An 18,365-nucleotide genomic window follows, 5' to 3' on the forward strand; every position below is an offset into this window, starting at 1 on the left:
TTCTTCCCATTTCACAAGAATGTATCTCCGACGTAAATGGACCTACAGACTAAAAGATTGCCTCCATACTAATAAAAAGTCGCCAATTCATGTTTTTACATTTAGTGGTCTCCCTGGAGCCGTCGTTCGTTCATTATCCAATATCCACGAGTAGAGGAGGCAATAACGCAGCAGAAATTGTTTTATTTACTATTTATACAATCTACAATTTCAATACGATATGGTCTTCACGTGCGATGACTTTTTTGAAAAATTTCGTGATGCCTTCAGCTGACATTATCTTTATTTCATGTACAATTGTACGATTTCGGTCTTAGGCCATTTTCAAGTACCTAAACGGAAGTAATATACACTCCTGGAAATTGAAATAAGAACACCGTGAATTCATTGTCCCAGGAAGGGGAAACTTTATTTACACATTCCTGGGGTCAGATACATCACATGATCACACTGACAGAACCATAGGCACATAGACACAGGCAACAGAGCATGCACAATGTCGGCACTAGTAGAGTGTATATCCAGCTTTCGCAGCAATGCAGGCTGCTATTCTCCCATGGAGACGATCGTAGAGATGCTGGATGTAGTCCTGTGGAACGGCGTGCCATGCCATTTCCACCTGGCGCCTCAGTTGGACCAGCGTTCGTGCTGGACGTGCAGACCGCGTGAGACGACGCTTCATCCAGTCCCAAACATGCTCAATGGGGGACAGATCCGGAGATCTTGCTGGCCAGGGTAGTTGACTTACACCTTCTAGAGCACGTTGGGTGGCACGGGATACATGCGGACGTGCATTGTCCTGTTGGAACAGCAAGTTCCCTTGCCGGTCTAGGAATGGTAGAACGATGGGTTCGATGACGGTTTGGATGTACCGTGCACTATTCAGTGTCCCCTCGACGATCACCAGAGGTGTACGGCCAGTGTAGGAGATCGCTCCCCACACCATGATACCGGGTGTTGGCCCTGTGTGCCTCGGTCGTATGCAGTCCTGATTGTGGAGCTCACCTGCACGGCGCCAAACACGCATACGACCATCACTGGCACCAAGGCAGAAGCGACTCTCATCGCTGAAGACGACACGTCTCCATTCGTCCCTCCATTCACGCCTGTCGCGACACCACTGGAGGCGGGCTGCACGATGTTGGGGCGTGAGCGGAAGACGGCCTAACGGTGTGTGGGACCGTAGCCCAGCTTCATGGAGACGGTTGCGAATGGTCCTCGCCGATACCCCAGGAGCAACAGTGTCCCTAATTTGCTGGGAATTGGCGGTGCGATCCCCTACGGCACTGCGTAGGATCCTACGGTCTTGGCGTGCATCCGTGCGTCGCTGCGGTCCGGTCCCAGGTCGACGGGCACGTGCACCTTCCGCCGACCACTGGCGACAACATCGATGTACTGTGGAGACCTCACGCCCCACGTGTTGAGCAATTCGGCGGTACGTCCACCCGGCCTCCCGCATGCCCACTATACGCCCTCGCTCAAAGTCCGTCAACTGCACATACGGTTCACGTCCACGCTGTCGCGGCATGCTAGCAGTGTTAAAGACTGCGATGGAGCTCGGTATGCCACGGCAAACTGGCTGACACTGACGGCGGCGGTGCACAAATGCTGCGCAGCTAGCGCCATTCGACGGCCAACACCGCGGTTCCTGGTGTGTCCGCTGTGCGGTGCGTGTGATCATTGCTTGTACAGCCCTCTCGCAGTGTCCGGAGCAAGTATGGTGGGTCTGACACACCGGTGTCAATGTGTTCTTTTTTCCATTTCCAGGAGTGTACATTGGATACATTAGTAACACTTCCAATTTTGATGTAGGAACAAGTCGTATCTGCAAATATACTAGGCGCATTATAACTTACTGTATGGATAATTTTTGAGTAGTAAATTATGCCATGTATGTAGTTGCTCCTATAACACCGTGCTATGCTCATAAAATAAATCCGAGATGTTTTACGCTATTTTAGGAGCACGTTACTTTCAAGCAGATGTTGTAAGGCTCTTACATATAAAGCACATGTTTTAACGTACTTAACACTAGGAAAATTATGGTATTTTACAGAAACTTGCTAACAAGCCTTCACTGGTACGAAGATGACTGTACGTAATTTCTTTAAAATAACTTGGAAATATTTGTTCTTTTACTGTGGGATCACGTCACTTCTAAATAGTTCGTACAAAGATCTTATACATAAAATCTATCAGAGTTGTCTTTATGAAACATACTGAAAACTACGAGAGTCGAGTACAAAATGCTTTATGGTTGCGTAATGTTTCGCATTGCAGTCATTAGTATTAATGAGTGTAGCAATAAGTTTGCTTCCTATGGTTCTGTTATGCTACGTCGTAGAAGTGGTTAAAAGTTGTCTACGAATTTTCCATTTCGGTGGTCTTTTTGCTGATTTAAAACTCTGTCTGACTGATGTTTTGTAGATCGGATAAATGTATTTGAAATACCCTGAGTTTCTCATTCAGTGTCTCTGACTGTAAACGATTTGTCAAGAATGTCTTTCGAGAATACACTCGTAACCTGGGAGGGGACCCGCCTCTCTAAATATTTTAACAACTACATAGGAGTATTTCTTCGCATCAATTCCTTTCGGGGTTAATATCTGTGCTTCACGATGCGACAGGCGATTAGTAAATTCTCTCTCTGTGCTCCAATAGTGAGTAAAGATCTACGAAAGTCTCTTTATCACTGTGTTACTTTGTCTCTGTACTCCGTCTTGTCCCTGGAAGATCAGTGAAAAATTTAAAAGCTTAATTCCCCACACGAAATTAACTTGCTGCCTCTCTCGAATGTAATAATTAGCTTGTGCATCCGCTTCTTCTGTATTTAAGATGTTGAGGATAGCTGACGTAACGGCGGTAGCACCCACGGACAGAGGCTCCTTAGGCTAAACTTGGAGACCCCATGCTGCGTCGGACAATGCCTGTGTGGCGAGCCTCCCTTCCAGCCCGCAGCAGCCGCACGTCTTGGGAATCGTCATGTTTACAAATGGGGTGCAATAAAAATTCAAGGCTCTCGAAAATCCATGTCGAATATATTTAGAGAGGGCTCGTTAGGGGTCCCCGAGGCCATATTGAGGTTGACGGCAATTTCTGCGACATAAAGCAATCGCGCGTCGCCTGGGAGGAGTCGGTTTCGAGACGTGGAGGGGGGACGTGACTGGGGAGAGGAGATGAAGTGTCGGTCCGGGGAGTGCGCGAGAGGATTTACGGTCTGCGCCGGCTGGGTATTAAGACAAATTACCGCCGCCGCCCGCTGGGGAAATATTCAAAATTGCGTGTGCAGGGAATTCGCCCGCGTGCGAACTGCATATGTCTCCTGTGACGGGTCCCTCTTCTGTGGCTAGGCAGCGCCATCAGTTAGGTGAGAATGGAGATGAGCACAATCTGGCTGTGTTTGCGCTTAAAGTCAACGTAAATTGGTGTTACGCCATTTACCGTACCCTCGGTACTTCTTTTCAGTAAACCCTTATAGTGTCTCCCTGGCTATGTAAGACAAGATATTGTACAACGCGTATATATTTGTAGTGATGGCTAATCGACATAAGCAAATCTGGTTGTCTTGTTTCTCGTAATAGGCCTAAGACATTTGTAAGTAGGCTGTTTAGGTTCTTATATTGGTAACGCCACCGCCACGTATCGCTCAGTATGAAAATCACTGGCAGTGCTGTGTGCAGTCTGTGGCTGGGTGGCATTGTTGGAATCTGCTATTGTAGTGTTTGGCAGCGTGTAGCGTTGCGCAGTTGGAGGTAAGCCGCCAGCAGCGGTGGATGTGGGGAAGTGAGATGGCAGATTTTTGAGAGCGGATGATCTGGACGTGTGTCCATCAGAAACCGTACATTTGTAAGAGAGGATGTCATGAACTGCTATATATATTATGACTTCTGAACACTATTAAGGAAATACACTCCTGGAAATTGAAATAAGAACACCGTGAATTCATTGTCCCAGGAAGGGGAAACTTTATTGACACATTCCTGGGGTCAGATACAGCACATCATCACACTGACAGAACCACAGGCACATAGACATAGGCAACAGAGCATGCACAATGTCGGCACTAGTACACTGTATATCCACCTTTCGCAGCAATGCAGCCTGCTATTCTCCCATGGAGACGATCGTAGAGATGCTGGATGTAGTCCTGTGGAACGGCTTGCCATGCCATTTCCACCTGGCGCCTCAGTTGGACCAGCATTCGTGCTGGACGTGCAGACCGCGTGAGACGACGCTTCGTCCAGACCCAAACATGCTCAATGTGGGACAGATCCGGAGATCTTGCTGGCCAGGGTAGTTGACTTACACCTTCTAGAGCACGTTGGGTGGCACGGGATACATGCGGACGTGCATTGTCCTGTTGGAACAGCAAGTTCCCTTGCCGGTCTAGGAATGGTAGAACGATGGGTTCGATGACGGTTTCGATGTACCATGCACTATTCAGTGTCCCCTCGACGATCACCAGAGGTGTACGGCCAGTGTAGGAGATCGCTCCCCACACCACGATGCCGGGTGTTGGCCCAGTGTGCCTCGGTCGTATGCAGTCCTGATTGTGGCGCTCACCTGCACGGCGCCAAACACGCATACGACCACCATTGGCACCAAGGCAGAAGCGACTCTCATCGCTGAAGACGACACGTCTCCATTCGTCCCTCCATTCACGCCTGTCGCGACACCACTGGAGGCGGGCTGCACGATGTTGGGGCGTGAGCGGAAGACGGCCTAACGGTGTGCGGGACCGTAGCCCAGCTTCATGGAGACGGTTGCGAATGGTCCTCGCCGATACCCCAGGAGCAACAGTGTCCCTAATTTGCTGGGAAGTGGCGGTGCGGTCCCCTACGGCACTGCGTAGGATCCTACGGTCTTGGCGTGCATCCGTGCGTCGCTGCGGTCCGGTCCCAGGTCGACGGGCACGTGCACCTTCCGCCGACCACTGGCGACAACATCGATGTACTGTGGAGACCTCACGCCCCACGTGTTGATCAATTCGGCGGTACGTCCACCCGGCCTCCCGCATGCCCACTATACGCCCTCGCTCAAAGTCCGTCAACTGCACATACGGTTCACGTCCACGCTGTCGCGGCATGCTACCAGTGTTAAAGACTGCGATGGAGCTCCGTATGCCACGGCAAACTGGCTGACACTGACGGCGGCGGTGCACAAATGCTGCGCAGCTAGCGCCATTCGACGGCCAACACCGCGGTTCCTGGTGTGTCCGCTGTGCCGTGCGTGTGATCATTGCTTGTACAGCCCTCTTGCAGTGTCCGGAGCAAGTATGGTGGGTCTGACACACCGGTGTCAATGTGTTCTTTTTTCCATTTCCAGGAGTGTACATTGTTTGTTCTCTATCAAAATCTTTCATTTGCTTACTATGCCTATCAGTAGTTAGTGACTTCAGCAGTTTGAATCTTTTATTTAGCTGGCAGTAGTGGCGCTCGCTGTATTGCAGTAGTTCGAGTAACGAAGATTTTTGTGAGGTAAGGCATTCATGAAAGGTATAGGTTATTGTTAGTTAGGGCCATTCTTTTGTAGCGATTTTTGAAAGTCAGATTGCGTTGCGCTAATAATATTGTGTGTCAGTTTAGTGTTGATCACAATAGGTAAAGAGCGAAATGTCAGAGTACGTTCAGTTTTGCTCAGCTGTTTGAAAATCAAAAAACGTAAGGGATTTACCAGCACAGTCATTCACTAATTTTTCTAATGAATCGTTACACATTGAGCCTCAGTCTTCAGTGATCGGAGCAACTCTCCTTTTGAAATATGAGGTGTGTGAGAAAAGTAATGAGACTGATTGTTTATCTTCCAAAGTTTTTATTCTCTTCAAACAACAATATTGCTCCCCTCAAAGTAGTTTCCTACGGCAGCTATACACGGGTGGAGTCGTCGTTCATAGTCTTTGTAGCAGCACTAAAATGCTTCAACTGCTAGCGTCTGTAACATGTCGGTAACATTCTTTTGAATGTACTCCAGAGTCCCAAATCCTTTCAAGACTCTTTTCAGATCTGGGAAAAGAACATCTCGCAAGGACACAGGTAAATAGGGGGGCTATGGAACAACAGCAATTACGTGATGAAGTGGCCGCGTCACATGCGGTGTTGTCATGACACAGCATCTACTTGTCTGCAAACATTTCGCCTGCGTAAAACTTCGGTCAAATTTTGATATATGGTGAAAGTATTTTAGTTCAATCGGTCATACATCATCTTTATTGTTAAACGTCGGTTTGGTCTCAAGAGAGCAGGCACACTTTAGACTTTTTCCTCGGTTTTTGGAGTAGAAGGTGTCGCTGAGCGAAGTTCATCTTCAATGTGTTCTCAGCCTTCCAAAAATGACATGTATCAGGGAAAAAATTTGTGTTCTGGATAAAGAAGTCCTGATTTAACTTTTCAGAGCACACATTCGTGCATTCCCTCAGTTTAAAACTTAATGGCACATCATTGCTCTAAATTACGATCCACAACAAAAACACAGCTTTACTGATGGCGCTCACAAAAATCACGTTATGAACTGAAACTTGGACTGAGTATCTGGAAGGGATGGACGCACTGATCTACACAAGTAGAAAAAAAAACAGTGTTGCCACACAGTTTGCATTGTTCTCAGCATCATTACCTTTCTCAGACAGCTCGAAGTTCATACATACTGCTATCATGAAAAGTGGCTGTGAATAGCACCATTTCACTCTGAAAGACCCGACTGGCGATTGTTACGCTGGAAATGAGAGATGAAACTAATATCTCCCATCTCCCAGCCGCTAGTTATTATCTACAAATTGTATGAAAAAGTTGAGTTGTCTCTTAAAAATGAAAAAAAAATGTTGTTGAAACATAATCTGAAAATTTGTTTACATAGCACACGTAAAATAGGCTTATTAGTAGTGGAAATGAAACTTTTCGAGGAAGTATCGCACAACGTGTTTCAAACTGAATTACAAAGCGGACGGAACTTGCAATTGCGGTGTGACCACGGTCAAGTGTGGCGCAAGAAGAAGATAGCCGTCTTCACTGAGATAAACCGTTTCCCTCTTGGCCTCTCCGCTCGCATATACGACATAGACACTTGGTGATCTACATTTTTTTCTAAGTGAAACTACATGTTAACTAACAAAGTATGAGAAGGAGCTTAAGAAAACCACTTCAAATGAGTGTGCATATTCAAATAAATGAAGACCTTTTGTTGACTCGAGTAGACAACAGGACGCCTTCAAACAACGACGGCTTCGGGCGCCAGAGCCACACTTGGCGGCGTTGACACAGCAACGATCGCTTCTGGCCACACTCCATTTCAGTTTCAGCATATTTCTCGAAAACTTTTGCAACAAAATTAAGCACAAACATTCGCAAACGTTACATCACTGCGTTCCTTGTGAATTTTAGAAAGCCCTTAAATTAAACCACGTTTACTTGAATATCTTGTTTCATACGAAAATGAAGAACGTTAAACATACAAGAGTATTATCATTTGCGTAAAGCGTCGTTTACGTATCTTGAACCATTCACAAAATAAAAGGGGTGCCACGTCTTACGTCCTGTTTATTCGAGTGCAATGCGCACGATGTTTTTCAAGATACGACGTTGCTGGGAACTGCTCATATCTTTAATTTTCGTGAAAACGGTTACACATGTTAAAACAGAATTAGATAGGGGCTGTGATATTACTATAGGAACATGAGAATGAACCGTACTTCGGAATATTTTGTTTAGGGGACATTTTGCAACGTTCCCACTCTACTGTCGTAAATCTGTTTGTAACATTCATTACTTGCAAGAGCCGATGAAATGCTTGTATTAATAGCTTTACAGATTTTATTAGCTAACTGTGTCTTTTTACTTTGTTGTAACGGCTGACCACTGGGGGATTGCGAGACGCCTCTGAGGACCAAACCGTGCTGTACAATGGCAGGTCACTAGCTGCAATGCGTCTGAGGCCATCGTCCGCATACTGTTGTTGTAATCTCCGATCAATGTCACTATGCCAGAATAACAATTATGATGATGACCTTGTATAATTTCTTGTTCTATTTGATGGATTGATTCATTTTGAGATCTGTCTCATTAACTTGTGTTTCATGCACACATTAAAAAGAGTTTAATGTTCAGTGGAAATCAAAGATATTATTTAATGTGGAATATTACTATCTGAAACCAGTGAGCCGCTATACTGAGAGTACGAAGGTTGCTTTTTATTGAATGATATACAGGGTGAGTCGCATAAGACGTAACACCCCCTTCATTCCGGGGGCGATTGCACGTATCGACAAGCGGTGTTCAGCGAATCATAGCTGACTATGGGGCACATACGTTGGTACATGCACAACAATCACAACGTCCATATTGACCGAGATACTGAGGCAAGTACATGTTTTTTAAATGATACGCTATACTTTTTACCATCATTCGAACGCTATTTAAATGACGCGTATAGTGATGTAACGCATGTTGCTATTGTGATTCAAACTGGGCTTAAAAGACGCTCTACGATTGAAGGTCGAGGCGGTCGGAAGCGGCTGCAGACTGTAAACACGCCTCGGGCGACCCGCAGGCCGGGTTGCCGTGCTCTGTGCAGCACGCACGGCCTACGCTACGAAGGTAAATCCTCATCCGCCCTCTTTTAAGCAAAGTTTGAATCACAATAGCAACATGCGTTACATCATTATACGCGTCTTTTCCAGAGCGCTCGAATGATGGTAAAAAAAGTATAGCGTCCCATTTGAAAAAACCATGTACGTGCCTCATTACCTTAGTCAATATAAACGTTGAGATTACTTTGCGCCGGCCGGTGTGGCCGTGCGGTTCTAGGCGATTGAGTTTGGAACTGCGTGACCGCTACGGTCGCAGGTTCGAATCCTGCATCGGGCATGGATGTGTGTGACGTCCTTAGGTTAGTTAGGTTTAAGTAATTCTAAGTTCTAGGGGACTGATGACCTCAGTTGTTGTCCCGTAGTGCTCATAGCCATTTCAACCATTTGATTATTGTGCATGTACTAACGTACGTGCCCAATAGTCCGCTATGATTCGCCGAAAACTGCATGCAGATGCGTGCAATCGCCCCCCGGAATAAAGCGGGTGTTACTTCTTACGCGACTCACCCTGTATTTGTTTTTTAACGAAACTGACGTCTGCAAAACCACCTGCCCGATCCTCGATATCGCGCATCACGTCCAATACAGAAATGTCAGTACGAGGTGGTATATCAATGTTAGCGGTCGCCTTCTCCTGTCGCCGCGCTGGATTAGCCGAGCGGTCTCAGGCGCTACAGTCCTGGACTGTGCGGCTGGTCCCGGCGGAGGTTCGAGTCCTCCCTCGAGCATGGGTGTGTGTCTTTGTCCTTAGGATAATTTAGGTTAAGTAGTGTGTAAGCTTGGGGACTGATGACCTTAGCAGTTAAGTCCCATAAGATTTCTCACACACATTCTCCTGTCAAGTGGTTTGATGTCGGAGCGCTTCTGTTAGTTGTTAGATGGTTCAAATGGCTATGAGCTCTATGGGACTTAACTTCTGAGGTCATCATTTCCCCTAGAACTTAGAACTACTTAAACCTAACTAACCTAAGGACATCACACACAGCCATTCTCGAGGCAGGATTCGGACCTGCGACCGTTGCGGTCTCGCGGTTCCAGACTGTAGCGCTTAGAACCGCTCGGCCACTCCGGCTGACAGTTGTTAGATCGTTACAAGGTTTTTACTAACGACAGAAGTTTAAAACTCTCTTAACGATCCCATATTTAGACTGATATAATAGCGTGGCATTGCAGATGATTAATCTAGGTCCGCCAAGGAACGTTTGAGGAGTCATTTTGCGGAGCAGTTCGTCTCTAAATTTGTCACGCAAGTGATACCACCAAGTGCGTGCTGGTTATAACCGCGATTAGGTGCCGGCGCGACGCCACGGGAGCTCCGCGGGCGGATGAAAGGAACGTTTCAAACCCGCAGTTCTCAGCGTGACTGGTAGTGCTAAAATAATAGGTGATTCACAAAACACAAACTGCCACGGCGTTCCTTTACGCTCCATTGCCTCTCTCTTCGCCGTGCCCCTGCGTTGTTTTGGTGGAAACAGAACGGTCGAAAAGGCTGGGGAACGACTGTCCGAAGCGGCGAGGCAGGCGGCGCCGCGGTTTTGCATGTTAATGAAATGTACTCACCGCCGCCACCTCCGCGGCTGCCGCCGGGGGCAGGCGGGGTCCCGCTAATGAGTGGGGAACGCGCCTCTTGTCAACATGTCACGTGGCGCGTGTTTACGGCTGTGTTAGCGCCGCGGCACAGCGGGGACACAGCAGCTACCAGCTTTCACCGGGGCTCAGGCCGAGCTCCTCTTAGCATACGGACGCGACAAACAGCTGGCGCCACCAGTGTCCGCTGTCCCGAGATACCTAGTTTCAACTGTACACATACGCTTCATTGCATGGCAAGTGTGGCATTAGGCATTGCAGTATAACGGTGGAGCCACGGGATGATAAACGCCGTCAGTTTGCTATTTTCACTACCCGATAAAAGACGCGGAGTGTCCAGACAGAAGGAGAAACCGGAATGAAACTTCCCGCGCTGACAGGATACCTAATTTTCATCGAGTCAAATGTACAAAGCAGTACGAGCCCAGTTATCAGTAAGATGTTATAAAGCCACTGGCCTGAATGCATAGACTCATTTTGTGGTGAAGGGTGTCTTGTAACACGTCCTTGATATTCCAGATACTGGCACTGAGACGGCGTTGAGGTCCGAGGTGTCCCCCACCCCACATGTCTTATGTTGCTAACCACGTGAGTATCTCAACATCACAGAGCCAACTCACAGACAAACGTGCCACACTTGTACAAGCGTCGAGGCCGTTAGAGACGGAGCACAACGGATTGTGTCAACGATGGGGAAGGAAATCGTCCGTGCCCTTTGAAGGGAACCATCCCATCATTTGCCTGGAGCAATTTGGGGAAATCACCGGAAAGCTAAACCTGGATGGCCGGATGCGGATTTGAACCGTCGTCCTCCCTAATGCGAGTCCAGTGTGCTAACCACTGTTTTGAAGAGTGGTACTTCAATAAAGGCTCATTAGAACACAGGATGTCCGTGACCTACGGATGTGTCGTCAGAGCTCACTGCCACTACCAGCCAGGACCTGAAGTCGTACCATGTGGCTCCTCACACCATAACGACAGTCGCAGCACCTCTGGGCCTCTCCAAAACAATGGAAGAATGGCCCTTCTGCCCATGTCACTGCCACACTCACCGACGGTGGTCATACGTGGTAGTGTAGTACTTCTATTTATCACTGATCACAACGTGATACCACTCATCAGCAGAGCTTACTTCCAGTCAGCCGATTGTGTTGTGTTGTGAACGGCTTCCTTCGCATGGGACGCTAATTGCCTAGTCAGGCTGCCGCCAGTTTCTGACAAATGGTGCGGAATGGCATACAATGTTACACGGAATCCGTTACTTGTTGTCGAATGGCAGGCGGAGATATGAAAGGGATTACAGTGTCGCTGCTTGACAATACGGCTATCGCCCCTTCTAATGTTCATACGTGGTCGATCGGCAGCTTGACGATGACTACTTGACGATGACTATGCCTACGCTCACGTTCCCATGCAGTCTAACATCGCACTACTGTCACATCCGAATGCGCCACAAATCTGGATACTGTACGATTCGCACAGCCGGCCAAATACAAACTCATAATGAGGCCTCTTTCGAACTCTCTCATGTGATGATAATGGTGTCTGAAACGAGAACGCACCGTCTACGTGTGCTTTGTTGCAGTAACCACTCGAATTATGGCAGTATTCACGTCCCTTATATACCATACCAGGCCTGATAATAACACAGAAAGGGTACAGTACCGCCCGTCACATTAAATAGGTACATCAATCTTCGTTATTCTTGTCAGTACAACATATTTTTTCTAATAAAAACTCAATTTCAATTAATACAGAAAAGCCAGATACCAGTGTGGGAAAGAATGACAATTTATTTATGTAATTGACCACATGTGCACTCCCACAAAATAAATCCCTACATCCAATTTGGTGATATCTGTGAAATGAATGAATGTATGGTCGTCTGCTAACCTCAGATAGTGAATGTGCAATACATGATCATCCTTGAGACGGTCCTTTGGTCACCTTTGGTGGAACCAAAGAGATGAAATTCACCTGAGCTTTGAGCGCCTGAAATGTGGCTGACCAATACGGTAGCAAGGTGCTCCCCCACTTGGGCAGAGGTGTGAGAGGACCTGAAGGAGGGCCATGTTTTCAGCACTCTGCCGCTGGATGTAGTGTTGGTAAGATCTGTCTTAGGTGTGCTCCGTAAAGACAAAAGAGTGAGGACGTGGTATCCATGTGAAATACTTAAGAGTAATTTAGAATAATAATTTCTCTATTTCACGAACTTATGTGGGGAGAATTAAATGTCAGGCAGGTAATAATAAGGGGATCGTAGTAATCTTCGGAAGTGACCAATGGTCACAATGAAACCACGTGTAGCAATAAGTTGAAATACTTCCGAGTGCATAAGTTAAGCTGAATTACTAGCGTGTGTACTATAAGTTGGAAATACTTAAGAAATGGCGTGTGCAGGACTTGAAATTAGAGATGAGTACTTCCACGTGGTGAGTACTGTGTGAGTCTCAATCTGTGTATGAGGCAAAGGATAAAGAGAAGTACTCGTCCATGGTATCAGTTGAGGACTCACGTGTGTGATGAATATGTTCTTAATCTTACTTTGCGTGTTATGTTTCCGTGTGACGCTTGATTCAAACTATAATACTGAGAGAGAAGCAAGGTGAGTCAGCCGTTTATCCAGCAACGCCACTTGGCTTGAATTGCACAGGAAAACGTGCATATATCGTCCAGAGTTCGTAGTAGGAAAGAAAAGTTACGAAGTGGGGCAGTGTAGTGTGAAACTGGGATGAATACAAATTGAAGTTGGAAAGCTGAAAGTGATGTGATTATTATGCTGCGATTATTCCTTGTGTTGTGTTCCATGTTGCAGTGTGGTGTATGTCATGTAATTTAAGTATGTGTAGTTTGCATGGGAGAGTAGCAAGATAGCTTCAGAGGTAGTGGGTTATGCTTGTTCCTTCTGTACCGCTCGGTCTGGAGGAAAGTTTCGTGATGATGGTTGTGAGAGTCGAAGTGTGAGATATAATAAAAGATCCACCATCCTATCCAGAAAGTGCACTGTAGCGTTAAATAATTACGAGACCATAAGATAGAAAATCACCAATGTAAAGCCATGCCCACTGGGCAGAATTTCTCAAGTGTTATTGTTGTACATTATAGAATTTGTGTGTTTAGGTTATAGAATTTATCGGAATAAATAAGATAGTGAAAAGATAAAGATTGGTGGCCTTTTCCTTCGAATAGTATGTTGTCATGATACCCAGAATTTATAATGTGTGCGCCATTCATATTCAGTGCGATGGACACGTGTTGATCAAAGCCGTTAAATAAGAAAGAAAAAGTGGTATTGCCAGTGCGTAGTGAACATTCAGAGTTGTGTAAATTACTAATAGTCAAATGTGCGTTATCCGTTGCGCAATATTCATACAGGAGAATAATTTATAACTTAATTGTGAGTACTAGAGTTCATGTTACTCGATAAATAAGAATGAATCCACTCGCTTGGCAGACCACTCATCTTGCAGGCCTGACTGCTTGATGTCACAGTATGAGCAAGGCATGTGGGTGCCTCTCAACACTAAACACAAACAACGCTAATGCACTCTGGTAACCGTTCTGCCTCTCACAGAGAACGGTACTTTGACCATTTACATATCACTCGATGGAGTATTCCTCTTCTGCCTTACACTGGCAGCCGACCATGTCTTCTAAGTGCTTCACTCTTTTATCAGGCAGTGTATATCGGAGACTTGATAACGAAGACGCTACAAGTAGAAGAAGGAAGGAATAAGAATCGGAGGATGGTAGCTGAACAACATTATATTTGCTGATGATATGGTACTGCCTGCAGATAAAATAGTTCATCTTGAAAGGAGCCTGTTCAGACTTGAACAGGAATTACAAGTTCACGAACTGAAAAACCTGATAAGGATAACTAACGTGATGAAATTCCATGACAAAAAAGATCCTGAAATGAAAACAACACAAGGTCAGATTTGGCCGGTTATACACTACATATATTTTCTGAGCTCGCCAATTGGTAGCTGGACGAATGAAAAACAAATATGATGAGGAATTTCAAAGGCAAAGCAAGTATTCCAGAAACGGGAACGCTTATGATGCAAAAATTTGCTGTTGGAAAGAGGAAAACAGCTCATTAAAGGCTTCATGTCTTGTGTTTTCTGTTCGGTTATCAAAGCTCGAATTAGTTGAAGAAAAAATGAGATAAAATTTTAAAAAATTCGAGATATGGCTTCGAACGAGAACGTGGATAAAAGAAAGAACAGTGTAGTTCACGAGGGGGTAAAAAAACTCTCCTAAGTCGGGAGTGGTTAAAAAAATTCTTCTAAACTTCGTTAAGAACATGAAAGCAGAATACGTTGGACATGTACTGCGTGTCAAAGGAATAGTAACAGCAGCGGCCGAAGATAGAGGGAAGGAAGAGTAGAAACTATGAATGAGAGGAATAAAAATGCTGGGCGATGTGTAAAGAGAAAGATTTCATACTATGAAGCATCTGGCCTGGAACACGATTCAACGAAGAAAGCACAGGTGTCAGAACCTGAAAATAAGTAGAAGACCTTACGGTGAAACCGGAGCACGATCTGCTCAAAAGTTCTAGAATGCTAGGGAAACGTAAGTGGCAGTCAAATGAAAATGATCCAGATGGAAAAAAAGTAAGTGAACTCTTTATTACTCGTATTTCAAAAGTAAAATACATGCACAGGCAACATAAATTAGTGAAAACGTCATAATGAAGTTAATTACACCATTGAGAAGTCGGGAGCAGTCCTAGGAACAGGTGTAACCCCTTATTCGTTGTGTATTTTGTTCGCTACATAGTCTTGCATGTGGTTTGTGTCCTCACCGGCGTCGAGAATCACCCTACGCCTTGTTTTTTTAAAAATTATGTCTAACATGTTAGCAAACATGTTCCGGAAATATTGGTAACGTTTCATCTTCCAACGTGCCGTTCTCATATAAGTCTCGAAACTATTGACATTATCTTCACTATTGTGGATGATGATGTATGTCACAAACTGTCCTAACAGCGACATCACGGTGTTGTCCTTGGTAACGGGAAAATGTTTCGTGTCCGGCCAGAGCAGGATGTCGGTGCAGTGGCTGGCTGGGCTGCTGCGGGTAATCAGTCCCAGTTAATACAATTATCCTGCTGTAATAAAAGGCTGTTACTGGTTTCGCGGAGAAATGTTTTTAGTTGCCTGCAAAACGATGACCGTATCTACGTGACCAGTTCTTTGCACAAAGCAAATCAATGACGCGAATGTCTTTCTTCAGAACTTCAAAAACATCGAAATCGCATGGGTGATATGGGGATGCATTGTTGTGGTCCAGTACCTGGGTGCGAGCATCTCGGAAACGGTGAAGCTGGTAGACTGTTCGCTTGCTGCTCTCGTGAGCGTCTGTGCAAAAGGGGTTGAAGAACGCTGAAACCACGAGTAGGCGACAAGAAGTTGAACGTCCGTACCTCAACATATAGATCGGAGGCTTGCCCGCTCTGTAACACAGGATAGGCGGCGATATGCGGCAGATCTGACGACTGAGTGGTGTACTGGCGCAGGCACCAGTGCTGTGTAGCACATCGCTCAACACACATCGTCGAACATCGTGGTCCACAGCAGAGGACGCCTATGTGATCGCATGTAGACCCAACCACGTCGCCATCTTAATTACAGTGTGTACGGGATATTCGAGATTTGACTGTGGATCAGTGTAATCGTGTCTCCTCGTTGGGTGAATCCTGTTTATTGTTAAACCAGATCGAGTGTCGTGTCGATATATGCCGTCATCCAGGCGAAGGTTGCTCGAAACATATAGTGCGCCACGGACAATGGCCGGTGGGGGCATTATTATGGTATGCGGGACATTCGTCTGGGCTTTCTTGGGGCCTACGGTAGTAAACGAAGACACCATGAGAGCTGTGGACTACCTGAACATTACTACGGCCCACCTGTGAACCCTTATGTTTGATGTTTTTCTCAACAGCGATAGCATCATCCATCAGGATAAATGTCCGTGTTACAAGGCCAGAATCATGCTGCAATGGTTTGATGTCTTGGCCGTCAAATTCGGCTTATCTGAATCCGATTAAAAACAACTGGGACGCCATCGGGCTCCACCTCCGCCCCCACCAACCAACCGCCCGTTCGTTACGGGAAGTATACGACCTGTGCGCAGGCATCTGGTGCCACAAACCTCTGGAAAACTACCACGTACTTGTCGAATCCGTGGCACGCAGAATCACTGCTGAATTGCGTTCCACAAGTGGTCTAACACCCTTTTAAGCAGGTGATCATAACGTTTTGGACTATAAGTGTTCCTGTTAGTTCTAATTGGTACAAGTACCACATACATGAGCAGTATTTTAGGATCGGTCGCATTTGTAGTAATAACAACTATGCTCCTCTGTCTCTGTATTATCTAAGTGGGACAGTAGTAGTTTCATTTCGTATACAAACGAGACCTCCCTAAATAAAGTACTACCATTATAGAACAATACTGAACTGTTACCTCTGTTTCATGCTCCCAATATCTAAAGACGTACAGGGTGCACTCGCGCCCAAAATGCCAACTGAGGAGCTACTTGAATGAGAGGTAGAGCTGCTAGGTGCAGAATAACGGGCAGGATAATGGTGTGTTCAGAATGAGATTTTCACTCTGCAGCGCAGTGTGCGCTGATATGAAACTTCCGGGCAGATTAAAACTGTGTGTCTGACCGAGACTCGAACTCGGGACCTTTGCCTTGCTCGGGAAAGTGCTCTACCAACTTTTTTTTTTTTTATTTTTTTTTTATTACCACAACATAACAGTATCACAGTGGTATCAACACATGTATTCAGACAACAAAAACAAGTTCTTAGGCAATAGCCTTGATTTAAATAAAATTAAACAGTAAAATGAACTAGAATAGTACAATGAATTTATAGATTGGAGCGACTGGTGATTACCCTGTGAAATTTTGTCAATAAAGCATTTTTATAAGTTTTTTTTTTTTTTAAATGTTTAAAGGGAATTATAGGAATTAAAGAAAACGCCCTCCTGGCAGAACAGACAAAGCAGTATCCGCGTCCCGCCAACTTGTGGGTAGACGCACACCGAATCCCAAGGCAGTCAAGCATGTTCCAGGCACGTCTTCACGAAGAATATTGCATTTTCCGGTACATGGGACTGAGTCCTGGTATTACACACTCTCATTGAAGTCATCTTCTCATACCTGGGACACCCCAGCTGCAGGGGGGATCGAAGAAGGCACTACCCAAAAAGTTGGCATAGTACTGACGGTATCGCGGATGGTGCATGAGAAAAGTAAAGCGATCTTGCAGGAATGTCCAAAAATCAAGAACACTCTTATCACCTTCATGGAACAAATAAGAGATCGAGAGACCTTTTATCCAGATCACAGCGTTGGTCTTCGTACTTGGGAAGTATGTCTCATCTGGGAACAGAAGAGATTTCGGTGTAATGGCATGGGGAGCCGTACGTAGAAGAAAGGCAAGCATCTTCTGAATCAGCTGCCACACCTCTGCAGAAGATCCACACATCAGTCGATGTTCGTCCGTATCAAGCGTTTGGCAGCGAGGACACAGCGGCGAATCTGTCATTTTTATGGCATGTAGACGAAGTTGTGTCATGTATTTTCCATTAACGACCAAATACCAGGTCGCACGTGCGCTCGTGTCTAGGTATATATGGTGTACAGAACGCCATACCACGGGCCATGCGATCGTAGGATATCGCCTTTCCACAACATTCCGAGTGTGATTTCTCATCATGATTCGGTAAACATCACGTGCCACAGGGGGTCTGGTACTAGGCAAGTCGGCATGGACATAACTGTATTCGATGAAAAAGGTCCGGATATGTGAGAGAGGGGAAGAAATATGGGCTACTGCAACGGGTGCCACTCGAGAGGGAGGGGCCACTTCATCAATCAGGCTTCCCGATAATCCGTTTCGGCGGCGGATCCACGATTTAACCATCGTACTTACATAAAGGGCAGCTGCTCTCGCTCGGACGTTGACAAGGCCGAGGCCGCCATCTCGAGGAGGAAGTGTCAGCGTGTCGTAGCGGACTTTGAAGATAAGACCCGCGCTAACAAAGTAGCCGAACGCCGCCTGAAGTCTGTGTGCCATTGCCTTTGGCATCGGTAAAATCTGTGCTAAATGGGGTAGTCGCGAGACTAGATGAGTGTTAACAAAATCCACCCTTTGTAACATGTCCAATGCTCTCA

This window comes from Schistocerca gregaria, chromosome 7 (assembly GCF_023897955.1).
Source record: "Schistocerca gregaria isolate iqSchGreg1 chromosome 7, iqSchGreg1.2, whole genome shotgun sequence".
Classification (NCBI taxonomy): Eukaryota; Metazoa; Arthropoda; class Insecta; order Orthoptera; family Acrididae; genus Schistocerca; species Schistocerca gregaria.